The sequence below is a fragment of the Emydura macquarii genome, unplaced genomic scaffold (genome assembly GCF_026122565.2).
Source record: "Emydura macquarii macquarii isolate MOO-44397 ecotype Brisbane River unplaced genomic scaffold, CSIRO-AGI_Emac_v2 contig_3240, whole genome shotgun sequence".
Lineage (NCBI taxonomy): Eukaryota > Metazoa > Chordata > Testudines > Chelidae > Emydura > Emydura macquarii.
Window position 1 is genome coordinate 6,162,244 of NW_027133377.1, and position 16,689 is coordinate 6,178,932.

General features: G+C 41.0%; 1 protein-coding gene across 5 annotated transcripts in view; it reads left to right on the plus strand.

Annotated features, from left to right (window-relative positions):
- Positions 1-16,689, plus strand: part of BDNF (brain derived neurotrophic factor) — a 46,596-nt gene that overhangs the window by 16,909 nt on the left and 12,998 nt on the right. Inside the window, exon 1 of one of the 5 annotated variants that reach the window (XM_067532047.1) lies at positions 5,852-5,987. The exons of 2 other annotated variants lie outside the window; for them this stretch is intronic. The gene's annotated coding sequence lies outside the window, so the exon portion shown is untranslated. Of the gene's footprint in view, positions 1-5,851; positions 5,988-6,367; positions 7,026-7,562; positions 7,636-16,689 lie in introns of those variants that run through there. 2 more of the 5 variants (XM_067532045.1, XM_067532048.1) reach the window with 2 other exon arrangements.

Here is a 16,689-nt window from a genome sequence, read left to right on the forward strand (position 1 = left end):
ATGTTCTGTGCATGCAAGAAAGGTATAGACACTATTTTGAATTTTCCTTCTGGGCAGGTCTTGCCCTACGTACTCCTTTCTATGTCTGTGCATTGCCATTCGACTGCTGTGCTGCTGTATTCAGTTGTGGTCTTTGTTCCTACTCTTCTGCTGCCTCCCAGTCCTTGCCTCCTGAATCATGCCTTCCTTATCTTGCATTACGGCTGTGCTGCTGTCTTTGATTGTTGTCCTCTCATGTCAATGCTTGTACAGAGCAGAGGCAGTACTACAAAACTACTGTACCTTCAGTAGTACAGTACTACAAGTCAGTACAGACAAGATATTTATTATATCAGACACCCTGCTGGTATTTTCTGCATCTTGTAAAGTGATTTCATACCCTGCTTAGAAGTCACCAAGTACATTCTTGAAATTGCTTAAGCAGTAAATTAGATGAATTTAAAATACCAAAAAGAGGCCAAAAACTATTATATACTTACTGGAGCACATCTTGATCCAGTCTTTGACCCCTTTTCATCACTTCTAACAGAAGAGCTACTGAGGCCTTTGCCATGGGGAATCTCTAGTTGACATACAGCTGGTACAGCCAGCTTTATGCCACCTTCTCCTGGTACCCCATGGAGTGCACAACAATCCCTGGCTGCTGTAATAAGGGTGACCAGATAGCAAGTGTAAAAAATCAGGACGGGGAGTTGTGGGTAATAGGTGCCTATATAAGAAAAAGCCCCGAATACCAGGCCTGTCCTTATAAAATTGGGACAGCTGGTCACCCTAGCCATAATAGATCACAGGGATACCTACAAGCTGGTACTAAGGCTGCTCTAACTTACCTTAGCTACCAAACCAACTCCCAGTAGCCCCAGGGACAGGGAAATGCAAAGGTGGCATGCTGCCACCTTTCCCCACCTGAGTCCTATGCTGAGGACAGCTTGGCTTTCCACTAGTCTTTGAAATTTGATCTGTGTTGGTCAGCTGTGATTGGCCAAATAAGTTACATTGTATTTTTTTTCTCCTGTTCCCTGACTGGATGTGTGTAAGCGTATTTGGCATGCATACTCACATGTGCAAATTTATCATTTAGCTTCTATGAAAAGTGGCATATGTGAGTTGAAATTCACTTTCCATGAACATTTGTGCCAATAAAATACAATCACAAGAACATAAAAGAACAGCCAGAGCAAACTCATTATCAATTTTTTTTAAATGCACACATCACTAATAGATTTGCCATAGTTAGTTTCTTCATCTGCAAAGATTAATGAAGCTAATAATACTTATCTACCTCACAAAGGTGTTGTGAGAATTATTTAGTGTAAAGATGGAAGGTGCTATACACTTGTAAACTAAAAAAGGGAAGATTTCTTGTGTTTTTAGCAGACATGATTAGCAAATAGTTACTTTAATCATTCATTGTCATTTTTGCTCTAATGGAAGGCAAGATGTACAAGATGATGTCTTCTTTTTCAAAAATGTTGAGGTCTTGGAGTGTGAATTTCATTATTTTATCATATGCACAGAGTAATAACAGAGGGGCTATGTTGAAAAGTACAAATGCTCCTGTGTTATTATTGTTTTTGCTGCTGCAGGTAATTAAATTTTTGGTGGGGGAGAGGGGTAGCTGAGGCACTTCAGTTTTTGAGAAGACCTCGCACACTACAGGTGAAATTCAGCTTGATAATGAGGGCCAGCCCAAACCTCTCTGCACCACTGAAACCCACATATTCTGACTTCACAGAAGACTGCAGACTCACAGGAGGTCTCCATAAGGCAGCCACAGAGTAGGCCCAGTGTGGGGCTGTGGGATCCCAGTTTACCTGGCTACAGTGGTCTTAACACACTGTGGAGAGGCTGTGGCCATCAGGCACTAGTAGCCCCAAGTTGGTTGGCTCAAGACTGCACCCTGGCCCCAAATTGAAGGGGTTGATTTTGTCTCTTTGAATCCCACCATGGTCATTTCATATGCATAAAATCTGATTTCTCAGGCTTTATCTAACTGAAACAAATTTGGGCTCAATCCTGTAAGGTACTGAGCACTTGCAAAGTAAAAGTACTTAGAACTTCCCACTCACTGCTTTTCAAGATCAAGCACTGGGATCCTAAATTGCTACGTTTTCTGTGCTATGATTGTCACAGAGTCATACAAAAGAGTCAAAAGTCAGTCATTCTATTACAAATGTGGCTTATCTGCAAACTCAAATTATGTTTATAGCTCATTCTGGTTTTTAGCATCACTTGAGTTGGCCAACTTGATTTTGATCAACTTTCCATTCTTTTAAGCTGAAAAAAGTAGCAAAGATAGGTAACTAGGAGACGTGAATAAACATAATTAAACATAAAATACTTGTAGTGATATTAGTACTGACCTCAGCCAATTAAAATTATTAATAGAAAAAAATACTCTGGTGTCAAAACTTGAGTACATTGACATCATTCTCATTTGTATAATCAGGATTAGTTTTTATTTCCTGACAACAAGGAGAGATGGGAATCCAAATGGCTGCTTTTTGACCTTTTTCTCTTTAAAAAACAGTTGGGATAACGTTATGCTAATAAAACAGATGGTATAAAGATAGAAAGAAAAGTTTTATTGAGAAAAGACTCAAAAACCTATCATGTGTTGGTTAAATACAGAATTTAAAAAAAAAAAATTATTCCTTTTAAATATTGGAGTTTTATTGCTTCCATTAGCATTGTTAATGGGAAATTTAAGAATCCTGCAAACGACTGTATCATATAGAGTCTTTTAAGGTTTGGTCCTGATAGATCAATCAGTTTAATTCATAACCCCAGCAGAGACAGAAACCAGAAGTGCATGCTTCTGCTTCTTCCATGTACTATATACTGAATCATTAGTGCCTATGGTATAGTTTAAATTTAAGTCAGGAAGACAGCACTGATCTTGACAATCGCCTGTTGCTGCAGGGATAAATCAACATTACTTTGATTGACGACCTTTATTTGTACTCTCTTTCTCTTTTCTTGAATAAAAAAAAGAGAGAGAAAAGTTTATTTCATGTACATGAAAAACTATTTTAATTATTTAGGGGCAAAAGACTGGCAGTTTCAAAATAAACTTTGTGTCTGTTGATGTGCCATGATAATGATTCCAAGAGGCTTGGAGAACCCTAAGAGTTGGCAAATTGATTGAAAGTGAAGTTTATCTGATATGGAAATAATGTTTTATTTCTTTGTTCCTTTCCACACAGACTGCATTTTTGCTTTTTGTTTGAAGTACCTCTGTATGCTGTTGCCTGTAAAACCCCACTGGGGAAAAATGTATTCACCTGACACTGTTAGGTTATGAGACATCATTTTTCAGATGGTAGTGAGGTGAAAATGCAATAAGAGTGCTCTTAATAGGTTCAACTGGGAGTCAGTGGGAAATCTCAGGAGGCATAATCCTTGCAATAGGAATTTTGTAGGCAGTAGGCTATATATTTCATAAAGCTGACAGAACATCTAAGAACGATGGTAGATTTGCCCATGGGATTGCCTTTGTATTCTGAATGTTGTTTCAAAAATCTAATAAATTATGGGCCCAATCCTTTCATGCTCACTCATGCAAAGCTCTCATTGAAGGCATTGTCAAGGCCTGGACAATCAGGAACATAGATTCTATGGTAAACTTTAATATTGAAATCCAGATAGAGCATTATTTTCATTTCCCCAGTAAGCAGGGCCTCCAAAGGCTGGCTGATAATGATCCCCAAGGGACTGATGATGCCAGCTAGGCATGGTCAGAGCACTGTGGCACTCTGACCATGCCCTCATCCCCCAGATATGTCCCTCTGCCAAGGCAGAAGATTGAGCAGGAGTGGCAGTGCCACCTGGAAATGCCTGCATGCTGGGGGAATCCTCAGCTGCCAGGTTAAATCAGCTTTATGGCCCTTTTTTTACCACCAGAGCACAGTTCAAATGAATGTATCATGATTAATGATCCCATAGTTTTAAAAGGACTGTAACACGGTTCATTACTCAGGTTAAAAACACTCGTCCTACCTATACAGACAAGGCCAAACACAATATAACAAAACTGGGGAGGTATAGTGTCCTATTAAACCAGTCCCCCAATAGGGAAAAATTGCTGTGCAGGTGAGTTCTTGAACTGTTTTCAAAAACTGTTTGACTTAACATAATTTAACCTCCTTAACTGTAGTACATTCACAATTTTTAGAAATGTCTTACATCACCTCCAGAAACCTGTTAATAGATGCCTCAATGTCCCGTAACCAGGATTCTTGATTCTGTCCATATGCACATGTATTGCATTTAAGGGAAGGGATCTTCCTATAGAAATAAAATAGATTAATTAAATTAACACTGATACAACCTTTTAATAGCCAACTGCCATTATCTTTGAATGGTGAATCATCCAGATTTGTTCCTCTGAATGTGCAATATAAAAAAATATCATCCTGTTCACACCATTATTTTTTTAAAAACCAACTGTTAAGTATAGATGTCCCTAACTGCAAGAGACAACCATACTAGTGCAGTTATACTTGTCAAATTGAATGGTCCCACAAAAGTGTAACCAAAATTCAAAGATAAAGTAGATGTATTAATTTATGACTAATTTAATTAAATTCCAATAGGAGAGTCACCTGTGCAATCATCTTGTCTGCAAATTCTGCCCTCAGTTACACCTGTGCAACGTCACTGAGAGAAATATGGTTGTATAGGTGTAACTGAGGGCATAATAGTGAGCAAAAGGGTGGTAGAGATGTCCTGGAGGGCAGAAATTGGGGGTGGGTTTGCATAGGTGTGGCTGAGGGCAGTATTTGGCCAGCAGAATTGTTGTTTTGGGTGATTATACACCAGACAGAAAGAACAGAGCATTATTTTTAGAGCCCAAGCTGAGTATATAGAGCTGGCAGTTTGAAAAGCCATCTTTTTACTTGTGAGCTGAGTTACTATGATCTGGAAATCACTGAGACAGTTAATGTGGAACCCTTTTCTGTATGCAACTACACTTTTAACCAAACCATAGTTAACAAAAACCCCAAGTCCAAGAAGGGTTGTAATGTGGTACTTTAATAAGGGTTTTAAACAGTTTTAAAAGCTGTAGTTGGGAAACAAACCCTGTTAACCGCATGTAAGCCATGCTGCTTCCCTTAACATATATCAAAAGCTGTTTTCTGTAGAAGGCCTTAGATGCCCTCAAATTTCAAAAGCCTGGAATAGTCACTACCTTTCTGATCTCATGAATGCAGGTGTTTCATAGTAAAGGCACACAGGCTATCTGAAGGCAAAAATGACTTGCCCACATTTGCTAAAGGAAAACTTTGCATGCAGGCAAAGGGCCTGAGCCTACTGAAGTCCAAGGGACTTTTGTCATTGACTGAAGTGACATCAGGTTCAGGTTTAAAAATGTATTTGCCTCAACTGATTAATGAGAGAGCTGATGATCCCCTTTTGGAAATAAATTAAATCACACTGTGCTTGTTTTGGGGAAATGGGAACAATTAAAGTGAGAAGATCATAAACATGTGTAAGGCACTGAAACTAAACCCTGTTAATAAAAGATGCATCATTCTCAATGCATGGTATTTTGATTCTTGTAATCCAGGCAGGAGTGTGTCTATTAGAGGCAGCCAGGGTATCATATGACATACACGTCAAGAGTGTAGAGCAAGCACTAGTGTGGATTCCCACCCACACTCCCATTCAGAGCGCTAGAGGTCTGATGAAGCTTTAGCTAACCCTAGCCCGCGAGCGAGCATGAAATCTTTCTGTCTTTACCAAGATCAAATGGAGCTACTCAGTCAGGGGATGCCATTATTACCTCCGCTATGCAATTTCCACTATCAATAATTTAATCTATTTGCTGCATAAACAGAAGGGGAAACCAGCGAGACAGATTTTTGAAGGGGAAAGAAAAACATCCCTCAAACCAATCCCACAGAACCAATTTGGGAGTTTCGTCAGAGGTCCCACATGCAGCGCTGTTGATATTGACTTGTACAAGTAGCCACTAAAAATAAAAGGTGGGTTTTGGATTTCTGTCTGTTGTTATGCCTCAGAGAAAGTCTTTAGGCTGTCTAGATTGTGCACATATGCCCCTGCATGTCTCCAGAAAGTGACTAGCGTAACGTTATCTGGGGCGTTCATTAATAAACAATGCTTGTTATTATCTTGATTGCATTCTTAATAGCAAACTATGAAGGGGTCAGTGAGGGAGCTCTATTTAAATGGATCTGGTTTGTTTAATACGCTAACAAGTAAACTAATATTCTCCCGCTTTTAGGAGATTTAGGTGTAGGCTCAGGCTCCGTGTGGGTTTATTTTTATTTGGTTCTTCGTTGTCATTGCTCAGTTTCTCAGTTTCTTAGCAAATTAAAACACGCCTTTTGCCTTGTAGCGGGGACATAGAAGTTGCAAACTAAGAAGTAAAGCTGCATGAGAAGCTGGAGTGTGTGGATCAAACTCATTTGGGGGAGGGAAATTCTGGTGTATTTTTTCCCCTTGTATGAACTGATCCGAGACGACAGAAATCCAGGGTGCGTTACTAGCGTGCAATAAAGCGGTCAGGGTCGTTGTTGATCACAACCTTCCCTCCCTTCCCTCCGGGCAAGAAGTTCAGGGAGAGAGGGTGCTTATGAGCGAAGGGTTGGCAGTGCTGAGTGAGGGGCTTTTCCCGCTGGGCTGGGATGGAGAAGGGAAAAGGCGCGCGGTTCCTTTAAGCCAAACAACTCAGCGCTGCTGTCTCGGGCTTGCTGGAGCTGCTTGCTGGAGACAGTTTGACCAATAGAAGCCCAAACGGAGATCTAAATAATTCCTGAGTGAGAAGAAGCCAAGGCAGAGGCTTGTGTGAGAGGCTCCTGCACCAGCCGAGCAAGGGGGACGGGGGGGATCTGAGCCTCACAACAACTCTGCTGCCCTCCCACCCTTCATAAAGCTTTGATGAGACACTTGAGCTGCCTCCTGTGTTGCTGGGGCTGCAGGAGGAGGCTGGTGGGACTGGGCAGCTGGGAGAGGATGTGACTTTCCGGAGGGACCCGCGCAGGCTTTGTGTGGACAACAAGGTACGAGGCGTGTCTCTTGGCCCGAACTAACTAACTCTCCTCCGCCGGCCGGGAAAGTTGGGTGGCGGGACTGGGCCAGGGCAGCCTGGGGCTGGGCTCGGGCTGGGAGCCGCCAGGGCAACTTCCCCTGGAGCGAGCCCCTGGGGGCAGGCAGCCCCTGGCGCACTCTGAGCCCGGGGAAGGAGGAGGGATCCAGGCCGGGGAGAGGAGGGCATCCCGTGCAGAGGGGAGGACCGGGGGCAGGAAGGGGATCTGGGGGCGCGGTGAGGGGGGGATCTAAAGCCGGGGAAGAGGAGGCGCGGGATCCGGGGGGGGGATTCGGAGCTGGGGCAGTGCGGCCTCCGGGGGAGCGGGTGGGAGATCCGAGCCGGGGCTGCGGAGTGAGGTTTAGCGGCGGGGGCGAGGGGGTGGGTGCTGGGACTTCCCCCCCCCCCCACGCAGGAGTTCCCCAGCCCCTTTTGTTCCCTGCCTGCAAGGATCACCTGGCCCCGGGACAGCGCCCCGCCGGTGCGCGCAGACACCTGTCTGCCCGTGCGCCGTGGGAGCGGGCAGGTGACGGGGCTGCGGAGCTGGGACCGGCTCTCCCCGGAGCGAGCTGCTTTGCTCAGAGGTGGGCGGTGGCGTGGTTCCCTGCCCCTCCCCTGCCCGGTCTCCGCGCCGCGCGCGGCTCCGGCTAGGGCTGCGCTACGTTCTGGGCGCCCCGGGGACCCCGCCAGCGGCTTGCAGCTAGGTCCGGCGCAGGGCGAATGTCTGGCAGGCGGGGCTTCCCCGTCCGTCCGTCCGTCCGCCCGCGCGCGGGCAGAGCTTGGCGGGCACGCGGCGCCCAGCCCCGTGCGCCGGGGAAGGTGCGGGGCGGGTGGCGTGGGGACGGGGATTCCCCTGCGCACCAGAGCGACTCCGGGGGTGGTGCAGCAACGGGCAGGCACCGTGACCGCTTGCAACGGCGGCGGCGGCTGCTGCTGCTGCTGCTGCAGGGGCGCAGGCCAATGAGTGTGTCACGGGGCGGCGGCCAGTCACGCCGGAGTTCAGGCTGCAACACAAAACAGCCCTGCCCGCTCCACACCCGCTCTACGTGTGGCCGTGCCGCTCACGTTGGGAGCGAGGGGCGTTTTGGTGGCAGAGGTGGCCCCCTGCTGGCCAGGGGTGGCGCAGGCGCTCGCGGCCCTGGGGAGTGGGGAAGAGCGGTCACCACCTATCTCAGTTCCCCTGCGGGAGGCTGGAAGGTCTTCCATGCATCTTGGCGAGTTCCGAGCCGCTTCAGCCCCCTTGTATTTTACTGAAGGGTCACATTTAGCAAACGATGCACCCGTAACGAGGGAGGGATGCATAGCTGCATCTGGAAAGCAGCACGAGTCTGAGCGTCAGAGGTGCAGAGCATGAAAGATCTGTCATCAGTGTTAACGTGTGTGTACTGTCTTAACTGAACGTGCTATGAGGTCTTTTCCCCAGTCGGTATCAGCAATAACCAGTGAACACTTTCTGTCAAGAGTAAAGGCAGGTACTTGGACAGGAATGAAGGCAAAGTGTATTTCTAAGTATCAATCTTCCCAGTACTGTATCTCTTTTAGCAATATGTTGCTGGTTACACTGATGTAATTCTGTGAAATAAGGTTGAATTGCTAAACAGCTTTTACAGTAGAGCATGATGCAGGAAAAGCTGTAAAACAGCTCTGTAAATACATTTGTGTTCAGATATTTTACATCTTTTCTTCAATGTTAAAATTTGATCCTTTGCATTATCACATTTTAATATCATCATAAAACTAATGCCTGAGTTTTCATTGTTTGCTTTATGCAACATTAGATGTTCTCCAGATTTAAGATTACTTGGATATGACATGGACAGCTTCAAGCTATTATAGCTGTAAGGAAGTAAACGGTGTAGTTTTGACAGTAGGCATACACAAGTGTATATATAACATATTGCCTGAAATTATAAATGGAATGTTTGAATATAAAGAGAAGAAATTCATTGTTCACAGCTCAGAATAATGTATCTATATGACCAACTGAGGTACAGTAAGTGAATGGAAAGATACATTTGTTGAAATGTAACCTTTACTGGAATTTAAAACATGCTGGTTACCATAACTGGAATTCCAATGCCATAAAGTCTTTGTCCTTTTCATCTACTTTGTGTTAAACTGAAGAAAAAATATGAAAGTGTTCAGTAAATAATTAAACTGCTTGTTCTCTGTGTGCATTCAGTGAAGAAGAGAACTCTTCAGAGTGTAAAAGTTTATATCTTTGAATAAATTAGATTATAGCTATGCGTTCTTTCCTTTAAATATTGGGAAGAAGGTCAAACAATGGTGGTTTTTTCTGTCTGTTTTAATTTCATGACTAGATTGAAAATATTTCTTTTTCCTCTGAAAAGGAATTAGCATTAAATGGTAAGTGTTCTTGGATGGCCAAAAGCTAAATTAATTATTGGGATACTTTGCAATATCCTACTGATTTTTTAAAAAAATATAATTTTACGAGATTGAAAGAGTAATGTGTTATAATCATAGACATCATTCTTTTTAATTCCAAAGGCGCTATTAGTATCTTGACTTGAACATTTTTTTACAATGTGCATATTTACTTTCAGTTTATTATAGGTTTCTGTTTTGAGGTTATTACCATTGTGAGATCAATAGTCATTACTTATTTATGCTTCTAGTAACTGAGTTTTAATGTATGCAGGGAATCTATCCTGGTGATATATTCTCTTCAGCAAGTATTTGTCTATCTGTAATTCATGATTTGATACAAATATATATAAATGAAAAATCTATGGTATTTCATATATATATCCACACATATAGGGGCCAGGCTGTAAACCTCTTGTTCATACATGTGAACAATTAGTCACCCAACTTGTCCCACTGAGTTTGGGTGAGTAGTTGATCTCCAGCATGATTAAGAAGTTTGTAATCTGGTCCTTTATTTGTACAGTAGAACCTCAGAGTTACGAACACCAGAGTTACAAACAGACCAGTCAACTACACACCTCATTTGGAACTGGGACTATGCAATCAGGAACCAGAGAGATTAAAAAAAGAAAAGAAAAGCAAATACAGTATAGTACTGTGTTAAACGTAAACTACCAAAATAAATAAATAAAGGGAAAGCAGTAAAGTTTCAAAGCAGTATTAAGTCAATGTTCATCTGTAAACTTTGAAAGAACAACCATCATGTTTTGTTCAGAGTTACAAACATTTCGGAGTTACGAACAACCTCTATTCCCAAGGTGTTTGTAATTCTGAGGTTCTACTGTATATGTTTAATTAGTCACCTCAAATAAAAAGCCATAATAGTGATTTAGGGCCAATTTTTTATCTCTTAATCACATTGAGTGGTACCTACTCCTTGAATAGTCTCATTGGAATCAATGGATCTATTAGCAGAGTAAGATATTACTAAATGCGAGCAAGGGTATCAAAATCTGCCCCGTAGCATTTTCATTACTATGGGCCCAATGGTGGCCTGGTTTGTGTAGCTGTGCAGTGATGTAAGGAGGTATAAGGCTCCCTGCATCCATGTGCTGGCTATCTGAACCATGGGTAGATGTGTAGAAGGAGACAGTCTTCCCAGAGGCATTGCATCTCCTCCCACTGCACATGTGTGATGCTTTAGCTGTGGAGATAGACCAGATGCAAACTAGCTGGTTCTCAGAATGTGGGGGGACCTGCGAGGCATATTGAGACTCTCTTCTAGTCCACTCCTGGGGCAGCGCAAGAGCATGTTGTCCCATACTCTGGGCTCAGGGCAAAGCCACAACTTGGCCTCAAATATAAAATAACTTGAAAAATGCTGGATGTTAACAGATTCAAGAAGAGCCTTTCTAAATGGTTTTATAATATGAACCAATTTTCTGCTATAGTACTACCACTTAATGTTCAACTTCACTGAACCACAGCTGGGAAAACCCCATTTATAAATATTATGCCTTCTGTTCAAACCCACAGCATTCTTTGCTTTCTAGCACTGCCGAGAGGATCCCGTCATTATAAGGCTGTAAAGTCAGGTTAAAGCAGGCCATAAAGATCAACAACATTTTTATTCTTATTTGAATAACCTGCTGAAATAGGAGAGGGGGAGAGGGAGAGGGTGAAGGGGAGGGCAAGATGTATATATTGTATTTTGTAAGGGGATGAGGAGGCGAAACTGAAAAGGCTTGCTCTCATCAATATGCTTTTAAACATAAAACACATTAGTTTATATGTTGCCATAAAAGGACTGCACGACCCAGCTGAAAGCACAGTGCAGTGTTACATTTTTAAAATTCATCTTTATAATGTTCAGACAAGACACATCTAGAAAAATAAACATAATAAATCTTTTTTAAAGTCGCACACATAATGAAGATCCACAGTTGAAAGTAGCCTGCAGTTTTAACTTATTATCTCTACAGTACTTTCTCACTGTAAACAATAGAACATAATAGCTGAAGAAGTGGAAGAAGTTGCACTGTTAGCTCAGTTAATAGGCCCTCAAGGGTGCACATAGAAAAGCAGAGGTCAAGGAGCAGAAAAATGTCAAACTTTCTGTGCGTAAACCTGAGAGTGGAGATCAGTGAGATTTCACTCTGCTACAGTGATTACACTACCACTTAATAAATTTGAGGGCCTTTTATTTTTAAAGTAATCTGCCTTGTAGATTCATATAAATGGCTCAAATGTAGTTTTAAGCATGTGTCATCTGCCTACATTGAAAATCTCACATTATGCACCGCGTGGGGCAGTGGAGGCTCTGATGTAAGAAAATATATCCTTTTAGTAGGGTAAGTACTAACTTGTCTTGACTAGTTTACAAATGATTGTTATGAGCACTCAGTTCCCGCTAATTGCAAAATTGCTGCTTAATTGAAAGACTCTCAATCATTTCTTAAATCAGTTTATATGCTGGCACACTCTGTGATATCAAACTGTGAACTGCATTTTAAATAGGTGTTTTTAAAATCAATTAAAAATTGAGTACTAGCTTTTAAAATTTTTAAAAATATTGTTGAAATGAGAATTACAATGTCTGGTTCCAAAAAGGAAAATGTGTTTAATATCTCTTTTGATGCATCTTATCACAGTACAGATGTGCTTTTAAACAAGCTGAGTGGTGTGCAGCTGGAATGGAGATTGGCATCTAGTAAACTGTAACCACTACATATCAGGCTGACCAGTGTTGTCTCATTGTTGCCTTGTGGGCCCCTCCCCCCCCATCGCATTGTCTCTGTCTGTTGTGTCTTGTCTCATACTTGGATTGTAAGACCTTTGGGGCAAGGACTGACCTTTTGTACTGTGTTTGCACAGCACCTAGCACAGTGAGGTCCTGGCCTATGAATGGGACACCTAGATGCTGCTGCAGTAATGATGCACATTGAGTATACAGTGCATTCAACAACTTGCTCTTATTCTGACTAAATTGTGTAATAGATGGTGTTGCCAGATTAAATCCTTATGCCACTGGGGGGGCGGGGGAGGGGAAATCTATTTAATTGCTAGAAGGCACAGCATCAGAGGGAAGAAAATATTTTAATTTTTTGATTAGACAGGTGTTTTGTGATGGAATATCACATAGGTCCTAACACTACTTTATGCTAGGCATGTATTGCTATAATTTTAGGTTCTGATCTTTCAAACATGTATGTGGGTAAGTTTACTCACATGGGAAGTCTCACTGATATCTCTGTAAATACTCGCATGAGTAAATTTATACAAAAGTGTGTTTGCTGGTCTTAATTTTTCACTTTCTCCACAATACTGGGACAGATCCTTGGCTGGTATGAAATAGCTGCTTTGACTTCAGTTGAGCCAGACTAATTTAAAGTAGCTGAGGATTTGACCAAAAGGGTCTAAAATTGTGAAGATCTTATTACATTAACCACATATGTGCTAGTCATGCCATATCAACTTTGTTAAATTAGATGTGTAAAATAAAAGTATCATAATTTCAATTACAATAAGTATTAATTTCAATCCTTTATAAATCAGTCAGGAATATGAACTGTAAAGGAAGGGAAGGAAAAAGAGGTTGTTTTTATTTTGTAGTATAAACAAAGGATTTGCTAGGATGATACTGACCAGATGTGATTGTAGTTACTCTCATATAACCAGTACCAAAACATCCCATTACAACATAATCTAGGCATCACTAATTGCTACAGCTGTCTGAAGATGAGTTCTATTGTAAAAGCAAAAGAAGACGTCACTTAGTACATTTTCATGCGTCAGTGACAGCTGTCATAATGCTGCAGCAGTTGTATATTTACTTCATTAAGAAGGTAGTATCTTTCAGGGAAGTAATTATCTATTAAACTAGTTAATTAAAACTTTGTCATTTCTTACCATAGCAGTTGTATACAGAATTGAAAGCATGACAGTCCTTATACGATTTTTTTCCCCCTGTTAAATCCTCTAAGCTGTTTGAAATTTAACAGCTCTTTATTCCATAAATGTGACTTAATTTTTAGGCAGTTAAATCCATTTTCCCATTTCTATATACTCTGACAGCTAAATGCAGAAATAATATTACTTAATTTCAGACTGCATTATAAATTTATAGAAAAAATTGGACTTTGCTTTAATTTCAGAATAGAATAATTACAAAAGGGGATGAGAGGAATATTTATTGCTAAAATCTAGATTAGGATTTGTACATTTGAGTAGCTCAAAATCTGAACTACTACTGCCACCTAGAGATAAATCTCACACATTTGCCAGCTATACCAAGCAGCTTCATGTGAGTGCAACATTTAAAGACTGAAATTAGTGAGGCTGTTACTCTTAACTGCTCTGAGTAGACAGAAACTATGTTTAGCAGTGCACAGTGTTTTTGTTTTAAAAATATTTGTGCATTAAAGTTGTCTCTCTGAGTTTTTTGATGAGGCAGATAACTCTAATCTTCACAGCATCCTCTTTGTGCGGAATAAGCAAATAAACAATAAGGATCACTTTCAGTAATTCAGGTGTCTGCTTCACTTTATATTATTGCTAGAGAAATATTTGCAAGTTAAATTTCTCTGGGTTTGTTATGTGTCACTGAGACTCGATTGCCTGCCAAAGTGTGCACCAAATATGAGAGTGCAAAATTTCTTTAAGGATTTAATTTAAGTTTTAAATTAAAACCCATTAGAAATAATTTTATTTATCATGAAAGTAAGGTATTTTATAGGGATTATAAGAATTTTTGAGGCTGTAACTCTGAGGATGAAATCCTCTCTGCACTGAAGTAAATTGCAACCCTCCCATTGATTTGAATTGGTTCAGAATTTCAGCCACTACCTCTACATACAGTATTGAAGTTGAACGAGGGAAGGGATATACAGATGCATGGTTATTTCCTCCCTACACTAGACAATGAAAAGTGGATTCTTCCATTCTACTTGCAGTTGGCTCAGAGAATGCCCTCCTTCATTTTGGGTACCACAACTCCCTCTCTTAAACATTTCATATTCCCTTCTGGCTGGTGGAAAGTACAGTATAATACTTGCCTTCCACTTGGGAGTATGCTCTTCCATGGTGCAGCCATCAGGAGTTGCTCATAAAGAATGCTAGAGTGCCTCTCTGCACTCCCTACATCCCAGAATTAATATAATCTTTTTTTTTTTTTATTATTTCTTCCTGCCCTCACATGAGAGAGTGGTTTCAGAGACTTTAAAGCAGACTTAAGGCAACCATTATGCTAGGATTTTCAAAGATGTCTAAGAGATTGAAGCCCCCAACTCTCAGTGAATTCCAGTGGAAACTGAGAATCTTAACTTGTAGGCAACTTTGAAAGTCCCGGCCATTAGTCTTAATATTTACTTAGCACCTTGTCTCTCTAAATGATGATTGTATAGATTCTCAAGATTCTTAGAAATAACCAATTACTACTGCAAAATATATTATGGTGGATGACTAATCTATGTTCCCTAAATTCTCTTGGGATTCAAGGAGTTATTGTTGATATAAAGAGAATCCTTTATACTCAAATTAGGAGCACAAATGCAGAAGCCTTATACTATGCGAGGCTACATTATAGAAAGTTATATGGTGAGTGTTCACTGTATCAAATTATGATCTCAGATATCTGAGGTTCTTGTTGATTGCAATTCAAGTTATGCATGCACGGCTGAGAGTAGAAGCTGGTCTATTACAGTACAATTGGCCATACAGGCCCACTTATGTACACAGGGAGGTCTCTTGAGCAAAAATATTGTTATATACCCTATATGAACATACAGGTTTAAAAAGACATGCTTCTCCATCATGATTATTTATATAGCAGCAAGCACTCGACTAGCATCCTTTTCCTCTCACCCTACCCAGTGTGCATGGGATCTTATATTAAGTTTCTAAAGGAGATGGTAGAATCAAATATGCAACCTCCTGTCAACCCTAGCATGTGTTATGCCTTATGTGACATAATCAAAACACAGCTTTATTTGAACATAAAAGTTTCTGAAGAAATTGTTTAGATCAGGGAACTAAACCTCATAATCTCTGGATTCTTTAACCAGTTTTGTCAATGACCATCTGAATTGGGTACATCCTTAATCTCACTGTGACTTAGTTTGTCCATCTCTAAAATGGACATACACCCTGTGAGGCAGGTCAGTGCTTGAGATCCTGAGATGAAAAGGAATTAATTACATACGTTTAGCTTTATTCAAGGGCTGAATTAAAGACAGTCAGTCACTCCCCCTTCAGAATAACTGTCCCCAAAATATAGCTGTCAGTGTGGATATTCTTGGCAAAGGCTCCTGGTTCATCAGTAGGACTAGATTCGTGGTGTTCTCAGATAAATGGGAACTGGCTTCCTGCTCTCATGCTTGGCTCTTCAATTGCTATTTGTACTCCTCATGAGTTGATCATCTGATCTGATTAGGACATAAATGCCAAAAAAACAAGTGGTTTTGATATGCTTCTCTCTGAATGCTGACAACTGAAACAAAGAGGGGAGAAAAACCACAAACAAGTCCAAATGCACAGATTGGTCTACATCAAGTTCCAAACACAAATGAACTAGGGTGAAGTTGAGATTCATCCCTGAATTTCATGCCTGCCCTTTATCCTTACTGCCCTTCAGCCCTAGTGAGCTGAACCAAAACTAGAACTAAACACTTCTGAACTTCTCCAGGATTTGGATCCATATCTAAACTTTACAGTTTGTGACAAAGTCACAGATTACCTTTTCTCTGCAAAATATTGGCAGCTCATCACAGGTGCATCATGCAGATTGGTCAGCAAGGAGGGCTTTGTTTTTTTATTTTTGTTTTTCTTTTCTTTATGAGAGGCAAAGAGAAGTTTTGCAAAGTTTATTTCTGTAGAAGGGAAACAGCCTAGAATATGCAGGATGCTCTTAAAGGAAACAGTAGAAAGATGAGCTAAGCAATTGTTTATCAACATGCACTCAATAGAGGAAAAAAGCAGGTCAATACAACTGCACATAACACTGTGGAAACATCCAGCACAGTAATGGTGGTACCTATAAATAAAGAAATCTAGTTTTCCCTTGAAATAATCTAGATTGTTGAAGAGCCCTGTCGCATATCTCTGTGACATGGTTTTTGTTGGAGCACAAACCAAATGGTGCAGTGTTTTTAAGTCCCTCTTAAAGTTGCCCTATAAAATTGTCATAACATTTACCAACCCTGGCATAAAATTTACTTTTCTAGCCTTCCAATGATAAAGGTAAATGGAAA